A 13211-nucleotide genomic window follows, 5' to 3' on the forward strand; every position below is an offset into this window, starting at 1 on the left:
GGCCGCGCGGAGATCAAGTGAGTGACATGAAGTTCGAGCGAAGTCTGCGGGAAGTTCGTGCGTGACGTACGGCGTCGAGGCGGTGTGTACGCCCGTCGAGGCGGTGCGTACGGCCTCAATGCGGCTGCGGGCTGGCAGGGCGAAGCCACGCGGAATTTTTGAACTGTCAGTTTTCCGGAACCCCGCGTGATGTCGGAACCAGCTCCACACAACTCCGGCGATCGAAGTGGGACCGGCCCCGCGAGGCCGTACGGCTCAAGCGACCACGTTAGGTCACGCTTGCCGCATGCAGTCGCATGCTCGTGGGACAGGCCGTTAAGATTGTTTGGTTGGGAATCCAGCTTGCACCTAATCCGACCAATCCAGGTATGTGGAACGTAATATTCAATGTTCCGTCTTTATGTAATCTTAAAACATCCACTTTTCCACAGCCGTCTCTTTTAAAACTACAGATTATTACATTTTTGGAATTTATCAGTTTACAAACTCATTAACTTAAATTTTTTTTCAAAAGCTTATAGTAATTAGGACGTTTGTAAAATTCCAACATCCCTTATTCATAAGGTCATGTGATAGGAGAGGAATTAGGCCATTCGGCCCATCAATTCTGTTCCGCCATTCAATCATGGCAGATCTATCTCTCCCTCCTAATCCCATTCTCCAGCCTTCCCCCCCATAACCCCTGACACCCGTACTGATCAAGAATCAATCTATCTCTATTCTTTGCAATCTTGTTTATATTTTCTTTTTATCTTTAATTATCCACAGATGGATCACTTTTCCTCTGTTCCTTATTTCTTATTGGTGCAATAGCATGGTAGAAGCTGTAACTGAACCTGGATGTCACGGTTTTCAGATTCCTATACTTTCTCCCCTATGGCAGGAGTGAAATGAGAGTATGCCCAGGGCTGTGTGGGTCCTTGTTGAGGCTGGCTGCCTTTTCTGACAGCGCCTCATATGGATCCCTTCGATGATGGGGAGGTCAGTGTTTGCCACCGTTAATAATCTCCTTCATCCCTGAGCGTTCGAGTTGCCAAACCAGGCCGTGATGCAACCAGTCGATATGCTCTCTGCCTACACCTGCTGAAATTCAAGGCAGTATTCGTCGACATACTGAATATGAAGATGTTTTATGCGATATGACATCCTAACTGTAACGCCAACACTTACACCTATACAGACATTAGTTTTGAATGAGCTGCCCGAGTAGATAGTTGAGGCAGGTGCTATAACAGCATTTAAAAGACACTTGGATATAACATAGAAACATAGAAAATAGGTGCAGGAGTAGGCCATTCGGCCCTTCAAGCCTGCACCGCCATTCGATATGATCATGGCTGATCATCCAACTCGGTATCCAATCCCTGCCTTCTCTCCATACCCCCTGATCCCTTTAGCCACAAGGGCGACATCTAACTCCCTCTTAAATATAGCCAATGAACTGCCCTCAACTACCTTCTGTGGCAGAGAATTCCACAGATTCACCACTCTCTGTGTAAAAAATGATTTTCTCATCTCGGTCCTAAAAGACTTCCCTCTTATCCTTAAACTGTGACCCCTAGTTCTGGACTTCCCCAACATCGGGAATAATCTTCCTGCATCTAGCCTGTCCAACCCCTTAAGAATTTTGTAAGTTTCTATAAGATCCCCCCTCAATCTTCTGAATTCCGGCGTGTACAAGCCGAGTCTATCCAGTCTTTCTTCATATGAAAGCTCTGCCATCGAAGGAATCAGTCTGGTGAACCTTCTCTGTACTTCCTCTATGGCAAGAATGTATACATGGTTAGGAGAGGTTTAGTGGGATCTGGACCAAATGTGGGCAATTGGGACTAGCTTAGGGCATTGTGGTCAACATTAACAGATTGGGTGATGAGCCTGTTTCCCTGTTGTTTAACTCCAATCTCAATTTGCTACTTTTATTAAAATATTTTTGCTGCCTTTATGTGCATTTGACGGCAAACTCGAATCAGCCTTTAAATTGTCCGGTGCAGATTTAATACCGACCAACCCTATTTTTCAAATTGAAAATCTCCTTAGAAAAATGATAATAATAGGATGATAGTTTGAATTTACATAAGCATACGTGGAATAATCACTGATTATGCCACTTAAATGAAGGGCATTTAGATCTGTTCTTGTTAGTCATCCACGACTGATTTCACTGGGACTCTGAAATTACATAGCTAGATACCATTAAAATGAGTGGGATGGAAATGTAGATGCTGGTTTACACTGAAGATCGACACAAAATGCTGGACTGCTCTCAATCTAATGAAGGGTCTCGACCCGAAACATCGCCCATTCCTTCTCTCCAGGGATGCTGCCATTCCCGCTGAGTTACTCCAACATTTTGTGTCTGCCATTCAAACTAGTCAATTTCCCCACTAAAATAGCAACAAGCAGAATTCCAGAATGTAAGCTATTATTGCTAGCAGATGCTTTATATGTATTCAATCATTGAAAGTGAACCAGCTTTGTTGTGGGGAACAGGTAATGCGTAGCACAATTCTACTAATGTTGCCCAGAAGCTTATGTTAATATTTAACATTGAAGGATATAGTATTTCTGAGAATTTGTAAATTGTAATGCAAGGGTTTTTCAAAACTGCTGAAATCCGAATGCCTGAAAAAAATGGTGTGGTCTGCACTACACGTACATTACAGAAGTTAGTCACAAACAGAACGTTCTTTGTTCCGTGGGGACTGTGATGCTTTGTGTGTACTGAGACGGCACCATTCACTGGTGCAGTAGGCATGACAAGCAATAAATTCTTCTATTGCTCCACCAGCCCAGTGGGGCATAAATGATCAGTTGTGGGGATTTGCCACCTATGGTTGACCTAATCTAATTTTTGGAAAAGTTTATCCCCTAAGAATGTGTCTGACGGACATTTGGGACTTGGACCTTCAGGGACTGTGAACAGGTATCTATATTGTTGATTGATTGATTGAAATTTCTTTATCCCAGGAGGGAAATTGATCTGCCAACAGTCATAAAACACAAGATACATGAAAGATGAAATTAAAGTGACGAGTGGAAAGGATTGGGGATGTGCAAAGATTTGAGGAGGGGGTGGAGGGGAGTCGGTCTACCCCACGACAGAAGGGGGAGGAGTTGTACAGTTTGATAGCCACAGGGAAGAAGGATCTCATGTGGCGTTCTGTCCTGCAACTTGGTGGAACCAGTCTGTTGCTGAAGGTGCTCCTCAGGTTGACCAGTGTGTCATGGAGGGGGTGAGCTGTATTGTCCAAGATGCTCCGCAGTTTGAGGAGCATCCTCCCCTTCAAGACCAGGGCACAATATTATATGGCAACAAGCTGTATTTTATATGTGAAATATAACATATTTTGGGAAAGTTGGGTCACTCCAGATTATTCTCTGCATAAAAGTTGCTCAACAAAAGTGATGGATTCTAAAATAAGAATATTAACTATCGGTTTGGAGTCGAGGATTACAGGATATGTGTCATTTGAGGCATGATGTGGGAAATACTGAGGGTTGACAGTATTTTCAAACCTATATTTATCAAAGATCTTCAAAAATTTGGTTTTTATGGCATTTAAATTAGGTTCAGGAATTAGCCACTTCGGTATGGTATCCATGCAACAAGATCACGACTGACCTGATTGTCAACTCAACTGCATATTCCCAACTGTCAATGGTAATGTTTAATTCCCTTGCTTATTAAGGACCTTTCTGCCTCAAGTCCATCATAAAAATGTTCAAAGACTCAGCCACCACTGCCCTTTGAGGAAAAGAGTTCCAATGACCTATTTGGATAAAAACATTTTGGCTCATCGCTGTCTTAAATGCATGACCCTTTATTTTTAAATAATGGCAATTAGATCATGATTCTCCCACAAGAGGAAACATCTTCTCCAAGTCCACCCTGTCAAGACCCCTCAGTGTCTTGTATGTTTAATTATGGCACCTCTAACCACAAGCAAATGTAAACCTAGCCCATCTAACCTTTCCCAGAAAGTGCGGAAACAGGCCCTTCGGCCCACCGAGCCTGCACCGACCAGTAATCCCCACGCATTGACACTACCCTACACACACACTAGGGACAATTTTACATTTACACCATGCCAATGAACTTACCTGTACGTCTTTGGAGTGTGAGAGGAAAACAAAGACCTCTGAGAAAACCCACGCAGGACACGGAGAGAACGCACATAATCCGTACAGACAAGCACCCGTGGTCAGGATCGAACCCGGGACTCTGGCGCTGTAAGGCAGTAGCTCTACCACTGCGCCACCGTGCCGCCCTAGTCTACTAAACTTTTCAAACACCTTCCGTTACTGTAAAAGATACTCCTGATGTCCTGTGTAACTGATGGATAATCTCCCTACTTTTATTTTCTGTTCTCCCAGCAATATATCATCACATTCTGTTAGCTATCCTATTATCTGGCGTATCTAACCTGCTGCAAATCATGCACTTGGCCACGCAGATCCCTCTGCACCTCAGCGCGACAACCATTTTATTCTTCTTGCCAAAATTCCAGCTTTGGGTGGCACGGCAGTGCAGCGGTAGAGTTACTGCCTTACAGTGCTTGCAGCGCCGGAGACCCAGGTTCGATCCCGACCACGGGTGCTGTCTGTACGGAGTTTGCACGTTCTCCCCATGACCTGCATGGGTTTTCTCCGAGATCTTTGGTTTCCCTCCCACACTCCAAAGATGTACATGTATGTAAATGTAGGTAAATTGGCTTGGTAAATGGGAATAGTGTGTGTAGGAGAGTGTTACTGTGCGGGGATCGCTGGTTGGCGCGGACCCGGTGGGCGGAAGGGCCTGTTCCCGCGCTGTATCTCTAAACTAAAATGAACTTGTTACATGTTTCCAACAAGTTCTTCTTCTTTCGTGTGGCGTGCACAGCCTAAAGTTGTAGGACAACTTGTTCTATTTGATGTTCTGTTTGTGCACGTCGAGTTGATTGCATTAGTCGAAACAGGGCAGACCACGTGAAGGTTGCAATCTTCCACCCCACCAACAAGTAAAAGACCCATAAACATTTACTCGGGTTCCTATTAGCCAACTATTCCTCTATCCACACCAAATATTAACTTCGACATCGTGAGCTGCATTTCTCACTGTGATCTTTGCAATGCTTTCTGATGAGTCAGCGGGCATCATCAGAGACCTGCACAGCCACACTCTCTTCATCTGGTTGCATCACGGCCTGGTTCGGCAACACAAACACCCAGGAACGAAGAAGATTGCAAAAAGTGGTGAATGCTGCCCAGTCCATCACGGCTACTGACCTCCCCTCCATCGTCGGCTTCTACAAGAGTGGCTGTCTCGAAAAGGCAGCCAGCATCATCAGAGACCCACACCACCCTAGTCACACTCTCATTTTACTCCTGCTATCGGGAAGAAGGTGTAGGGGTCTGAAAACTGTAACGTCCAGGAGCAGCTTCTTCTCTTCAGCCATCAGGCTAATAAACACTACAACCTCCAAATAGGCTCCAAACTATATAGACTTGGGGGGAATTATTTTTTTACTTTTCACTATTAATTATAATAATAATAATAAATACTTTATTGATCCCCTCAAGGAAATTCAGATGTCCAGAAGCCCCCAACCAACAAACCCACAGATTCAAAACGAACTCAGACAGAAAATACATAGAATACACTGTGGACACAACCTGAGAGCAATAAATACTTAAAAAGACCAATAATTAACAATTAAAAATTAAAAATTGCAAAAATGCATCCCCCTACAGCCTAGCGGTCCGAATTATAAAATCTAATGGCTGCAGGGGTGAAGGATCTCCTGAACCGCTCCATTCTACAGGGCAGGGAGAGGAGCCAGTTGTTGTTCCGAGTGCTCTTTTGACTCTCCAGAATTACATGGAGGGGATGCCCGGGGTTTTTCAGGATGACCTGCACCTTGTGCCTCATACACCTGAGCACATCCATCCCAGAGTCTACTCTCCCCTCCAGCACTCAGCTAGCTCGTTTGACCAGTTTGTCCAGCTTCTTGTTGTTTTTTTCACTAATGCTATTGCCCCAGCAGACAACAGTGTAGAAAATAACACTTGCAACTACAGTGTTGTAAAACATGTGCAGCATATCACTACACACATGGAAGGATTTGAGCCTTCTGAGGAAAAAGAGTCTGCTCTGCCCTTTTTTGTAGAGGGAGTTAGAGTTGACAGACCAGTCCAGTTTGTTATCAAGGTGCACTCCAAGGTTTCGGAACATATGACAATGTAACACTCTTGACTCAAATGCTTTCTGTAAATTTGCATACATACACTGACTCTCCTTGATTCACAGAACAGGTCACTTATTCAAAGGATGCCCTAAATTTGTGAATTGTGATTTTACTACCACAAAACCATGTTATGCTATGCCGAGTTACCTTTATTTATTTATTTTCTCTTAAAGTAAGTATCTTTAATAATAGCTTCTCACATTGAGAGCAATTGGCTACCTTGATGTTAAGTGAGTTATGTGACAGGCTGGCCAGTAAGAGAGAAAAACAAATTAAGAGTAAAGATGAGTCTTGCTCTCCCATGTACAGTGGGTGCTCGATAGCCATTATCAACAGAGCTTTGATGAAGGCCATGTCATTGCTCGCGAGAAGAGCTTGTTAGGTAGCAGTGTTTATCACAACTAACTCATCCAGCCAAGCTTAGCTCGGGGACTTGCTTATTTTCTGTGAAGTAACAGGAAAGGTTGGATGTTTGAATCATGGCTCCTCTCTCTTTGAAATGCAAGCAAACAGGAGGGGTTGGACAATCTTGGATTGTTTCCTCTCAAGCATCGAAGGCAGAATCTGACTGTTGACGAACGCCCCAGAATCTGAAGAATAAATGCCTATTTCCTTCGCTTTGCTGCTGCACCCGCTGAGTTTCTCCAGCTTTTTTTGTGTAACCCAGAAACTTTGTGCTGGAGTAGCTCAGGAGGGGTTGGACAGGTCAGACAGCATCGAAGGCAGAATCTAGTTGCGAACTCTGTAACAAATAAATTCATGGTTGGAGTACTCATCAGACAGCCTTCCGACTTCATGGTTAGGCAAACCCTTCTCATCCCTCCCGACCCCCCCGATACCTTACCCCCCTGCAACCGCAGGAGTTGTAACACTTTTGATTGTCCAGAGATCCAACTAGAAAGTGCAGTTGGGTGGCCTTTGGGAAATTAAAACTCGGTGGTGATGTCCACTTTTGAAAAATGTCTATTAACGATGACCATTGTCAAATACCACAGTCTAATCATCGTGCAATTTTCAGGAGGAGGTAAGAGAATGCAAAACAAACCCCTTCAGAATTTGTAGGAAGGAACTGCAGATGCAGGTTTTAAACCGAAGATAGACACAAAATGCTGGAGTAACTCAGCAGGACATAGAACAGGTGACGTTTCGGGTCGAGACCCTTCAGAAGAAGAAGAGTCTCGACCCAAAACGTAACCCATTCCTTCCCTTCAGAGATGCTGCCTGTCCCGCTGATTTACTCCAGCATTTTGTGTCTGTCTTCCCTTTAAGTTTTCTTTGGATTTTGGCAGGAAGTCATATTTATCTCCTCGCCATCAACACTCCACCTTCGTCCCATTTGTGATTTGTTGTGCAACTGGGAAGAATGGTCAGCTCTTGAGCTGAGCAGCTGTGGGATGACTGTAGACAGGTGACGATCTCAAGTCATTTCATTCATCCTTGCCCTTAGGAAGGTATGTAATAACTTTCCTCTGCTATGCCAGAGGCTTGGGATTGTATTTAAAAGAAAATAGTATTTGTTCTCTGCAGTAAGCTGGACCTCTAGTGCGTTGTGCCATCGTTATTTATGCTCGGGAACCGAAGCCAAAGGCAGCTTAAGTTGAAACCATTAGTAATAGTATTCGGCACAATTGTCCTTCTGAATATATTGATGGTTGCTCTTGTGTGACGAGAAGGGAGCAGGATCAAAGAGGGGACATTGAATTCTCCTCTCTGGGGTGTTAATTACCGATGTGTTGCTTTTTAAAAACCTATTCCAAATTCAGCACCATTTGGACTGATCAATATTAACTTCAACTTGGATGGTGTCATTTGATTAGGCATGTTGTTCTGATGTTCCCTTTGTTTCATTTCAGAATTGTCATCAGTATCTGGTTTACGATCTCCACCTCCCGGTTCATTCTACCCATTGTGAGTTCAGGGATAGCCCTGTGAGAGTGTTCTACTGTTTAATTACATTGTGGCTGAACTCTCTTCCATATTCTTTTTCTGTTTTTGATCCAAATTGCCTTGTCTCATTTGACTCGGTTTTGCAAATTTCACTTGACCCAGTATTTGCAGTCATTTGGAAGGAGTGCATTCTAAATTTCCACAGATTTTGGATGGCACAGAGATGCAGTGGTAGAGTTGCTGCCTTACAGCGCCAGTTCGATCCAGACTGTGGGTACCATCTGTATGGAGCTTATATGTTCTCCCTGTGACCACATAGGCTTGGTCTGGTTTCCTCCCACGATCCAAAGACGTGCGGGTGTATAGGTTAATTGGCTTCTGTAAATTGTGCCCAGAGTGTAGGATCGAACTAGTGTAGGATAGAACTAGTGTGCAGGAAGGCCGTCAGCATCCATAAAGACTCCTCACACCCTTGTAATGGACTGTTCGAACCCCTACCTTCCGGCAGACGTTACAAGGCCTTCTACGCCCGCACCTCCAGACTCAAGAACAGCTTCATCCCCAGAGCTATAGCGGCTCTGAACCGGCCCTGCTGAGTGCCCCACAAACCCCATGAACTGTCTCCCTCGGATAATCACATCGCACAGACACATTTGCACTTTAGACTGTTTAGACTGTTTTACTGTTCTTTTTACAAACCATGTTCTCGGGGTATCTAAATCTAAATTTTATTAGTTGCTTAAGTTATGACATCGGATGGAAGCTGCATACCAAATCTCGTTGCACATATGTGCAATGGCAATAAAATATATTATTATTATTATTATTATCATTGGTCGGCGTGGGCTGAAGGGCCTGTTTCCACGTTATATCTCTAAACATAACCTAAATGCTACACGATGGTCTTGTGCTGACCTTTTATGATTGTATCCCTTGTTCCAAATATTCCCACTAGAGGAAATGTTTTTTTCTGTTAAATTCCTCGAAATGCCTCTTGTTCTCTCGGAACACTGTTGCATGACTTTAAAAACCAAAGTCTGGCAAATGTTGAAGGCCACTGCTTTCTCCATGCAAGGTTTAATGTATTCTTGTGTGAAGACAGTCCTGAGTTAGTGTAGAGGTCCTGTTTCATAAAGTCACATTGAACAAAGATCTCTCTAACTGTTTTCAGTTGGTATTCCTATTAACAGCAACAATGCATATTGAAAAAAGATGCTGACTATGTAGTTTAATGAGCATTGACAAACTCTGAATGATCTTAGCTGTTTGAAATGCTTTGAATGATTACTTGTTAAATGTAATTATTATGGTTTATCCATCTGGGTATATTTTCCATTGAATTATTACCATCACATTTCCTACTTCCCTTTGTAAATTTTACTTAACAAGATGTGGTCAAGTATACTATCGATGCGACCTGTCGCAATAATGTTTCCAGACATTGGTCCAACCAATGAGCCTGAAGATGGGTCTCTACCTGAAATGTCACCCATTCCTTCTATCCAGAGATGCTGCCTGTCCCACTGAGTTATTTCAGCATTTTGTGTCTATCTTCAGTGTAAATCAGCATCTGCAGTTCCCTCCTATACGGCCCAATACACCGTTAAGAACCAGTGGGCAGCACGGTGGCACAGCGGTAGAGTTGCTGCCTTACAGCACCAGAAACCCGGGTTTGATCCTGATGACGGGTGCTGTCTGTACGGAGTTTGTACGTTCTCCCTGTGACTACGTGGATTTTCTCGGAGTGCTCCGGTTTCCGCCAGCACTCCAAAGACGTACAGGTTTGTAGGTTAATTGTAAATTGTAAATTGTCCTGAGTGTGTAGAATAGTGCAAGTGTATGGGGTGATTGTTGGTCGGCACAGACTCTGTCGGCCGAAGGACCTGCTTCCACACTATATCTCTAAAGTCAGTGAATCTGTGCATGCAACACATGACGCAACTTCTAGCAGTGATCAGTTTTGATTTATTACCGAGTTTCTAAGAGGCTGGTCACTTGCTGTTACAATATTCAAACAAAGTTATTTGATGTCTGAACATCAGTTCACCAACACCTAAGTGCTTTTTCTGCACTTTCTAATGTTTTAAAAGAATTGGTAAACTTAAATCTCAGGCACCCCGCGTTTTACGTGGGGTTTTGAGCTTGAATAGCAGCGTGTAATTCAAAAATGTGTAAATTAAGCATTAGCAGCAAATTTGAACGGGTTATTCCAAAAATACCAGCATGTAAATCAAGCTTTGGTACTAATGGAACAAGCGCATCATTTCTGAAAAGCACATAAATCAAACACGCATAAAATGCAAGGTGCCTGTACAAATGTTTATATTGACTTTCACTAGACGAACAAGAAACATAGGGATCTCTGAATTTAATCAAACCAGAATTCAACGGCTGGGCTTGACAACTCTGGTCTACACCAAGCTGCTTGTCAAACAGTTCTATTTCCTAGGAAATTGATGCGGAGGGGAAGTGTTGTTCATTCTGAAGCATGTCAGTATTAAGTACTGGATGTCTTGGAGCACACAAGGGTGGGTAAATCCCCAGAGCCTGATAAGCTGCATCAAAGACTGTTGCAACTTTGTATGCTCCATGAGAGCTGAAAAATGCTCCACATGACCACAAAGGTCGTATAGCCAGTGACTTCACTTAATAATAAATTCAATCAAACCTGCATCAAAGAATCTGTCTAATTGGTCTGCAAGACCATGCTGGACATTCTGCTTCACATTATCTTCTCCCACCTTGTGCTAATGAGTTCAACATTCTCATTGACAATTTCCGCTGAACTTCCACATTCATTTGTTGCACCACACAATCTTCCCGTGAATGTCCTTACCCCAAGGTGATGTTCAGGGTAATGACCCTTCTTCAGGGTCCCGAACCGAAACGTCGCTGATCCACAATCCTCAGAGATGCTGCCTGACCTGTTGAGTTTCTCCAGCATTTTGTGGCTTTTTTTCCCCCCTCCATTCTATCCCCTATATTCTACTGTGTAAATCAAAAATTGCACTTGGTATTGTTCCTCTGCCAGTCTTGTATTTACAAAGTTGCATTTGGCTTCTAGCTAAACGACACTTCCGTTTAATGCTGTAATTCAATGTGATGAGTCATCTACCTCAAATGTTTAACTGTTTTTATCTCTGAAAATGTTGCCTGAGACATCAGGTAGTTCCTTTTTATATTTACGTAAGTACACACAGACATTTATTTCATCCTTGTTTTCAGACTCTCTATGCTATGACCATTTGCTCTTTTAACTGCCCTGTCCCGAGTCGAGATATCTGTTTTTTTCTTAGTGCCCCGATTGTAATGACTCTGATCAAATCCATAAACTCGAAGGTTCGCTTCATAAAATGTCTGCCTGTTTATCTTGCTTCTATTTTTTTTTCTTTGCCTCTGTCCTTCCCATTTGTTCCTTTCCAAGTGTTTAAAATCTTCTGCTTTGAGAAGTCTATTATTTTGTACATCCTTGTTCCTGGCTCAGCATCAGATTGTGTTGGCTATTACTCCCTGTGACATTTTGCTACATGTGAAGGCTCTATTTCAATGCAGTTTGGTCATCAAATACCTTCAACGCAAAGACCATCCGGAGGCACTTTGTTGAAATGAAGTGTGTACGTGTGGCCACTGTGTTGCTCTGAGAAACATGGCAGTCAATGAGGGGAGTTAAACTGTGGCAAACAAGAATGAGATAAGAACCAGATCACCTATTTCAGTGCCAGTTAAGCCATGCATCTTGTCCAAACACTGTGGCAATGACATTGTTCTAAGTGTAGAGTGTTTCCCTGAAGAGTATATCAGCTCTTTTAAGAAGCTGCCTGACAGACAACACTACTGCCAACATTGCATTCTAATAGTGCAGTACTCGAGTGTCTGCCACAAGTGTTGTCTCAAGATTCTAAATCGGTGCTCTAGCCATGATATTTTAAGTTGAGCAGATCTTGTATCATTGTTTAAATGCTTACACTGTTTTAAGTTAGATTTTCCACTAATAGAACGCCACATCTGACAAAACAAAATTTCCCCAAAGGCAAACAAGCATTGCAGCCGAGACTTTGCTGAAGTCGTGCCTAGAGTACAACTTGGAGATGCCAGGACTAGTAACTTGTGTGGATTTAGCCATACAGCATGGAAACAGGCCCTTTGGTCCAACTCGCTAGTCCCTCATTTCCATGCTTGGCCCATAACCCTCTAAACCTATCCTATCCATGTACCTGTCCAAATGTCTCTTAAATATTATGGTAATATCTGCCACAACTACCTTCTTCGACAGTGTGTTCCGCAAGAACCTCAGCAGCAAACACGATACACACTACGTTATGTCCCACCAACATAATTACAGGTTATCAAATCACACTATACCCACCACCCTTTGGGTAAAAAAAGTTACCCCTCAAGTTCCTATTAAATCCCCCCCCCCCCCCCCCCCCCCCCCCCCCCCCCTCCCCCCCCCCCCTCACCTTAATCCTATGTCCTCTGGTTCTCTATTCCCCAATTGGGCACATTTACCCAATCTATTCCAATTTCATTGTAAATTATACAATAAATGAGTCTGATCATAGCTTTTAATCCAGTGTAGAGAGGACTGAAGAGGTGCCTCGACCTGAAACGTCACTCATTCTTTCAGAGATGCTGCCTGTCCCGCTGAGTTACTACTTCATTTGGTTACATCTTCAGTGTAAACCAACATCTGCATTTATTGTTTATCACAGCTAGCTAATGGGCAAAGGCATTTTGTGTTGTATATGTTGCTCCATGGCATTTCACAATGCTTCACCTCATTGTGCTACTCCTGAATGACAAACAATCTGGTTTGGTTAAGGGACAAATGATTGACACTCTTCTAGAGCCATAATCATAGAGCCATAGTGATACAGTGTGGAAACAGGCCCTTCTCCCCAACTTGCCCACACCGGCCAACATGTCCCAGCTACACTAGTCCTATCTGCCTGCACTTGGTCCATATCCCTCCAAACCTGTCCTATCCATGTACCTGTCTAACTGTTTCTTAAACATTGGGATGGTCCCAGTGTCGACTACCTCCTCTGGCAGCTTATTCCATACACCCAACATACCCTTTGCGTGCAAAGGTTACCCCTC

General features: G+C 43.4%; 1 protein-coding gene across 2 annotated transcripts in view; it reads left to right on the forward strand.

The window, feature by feature from the left end:
• The window catches only part of LOC129709100 (oxysterol-binding protein 2-like), a 180483-nt gene that overhangs the window by 12708 nt on the left and 154564 nt on the right, over positions 1-13211 (forward strand). The window lies entirely within an intron of this gene.

This window comes from Leucoraja erinacea, chromosome 25 (assembly GCF_028641065.1).
Source record: "Leucoraja erinacea ecotype New England chromosome 25, Leri_hhj_1, whole genome shotgun sequence".
Lineage (NCBI taxonomy): Eukaryota > Metazoa > Chordata > Chondrichthyes > Rajiformes > Rajidae > Leucoraja > Leucoraja erinaceus.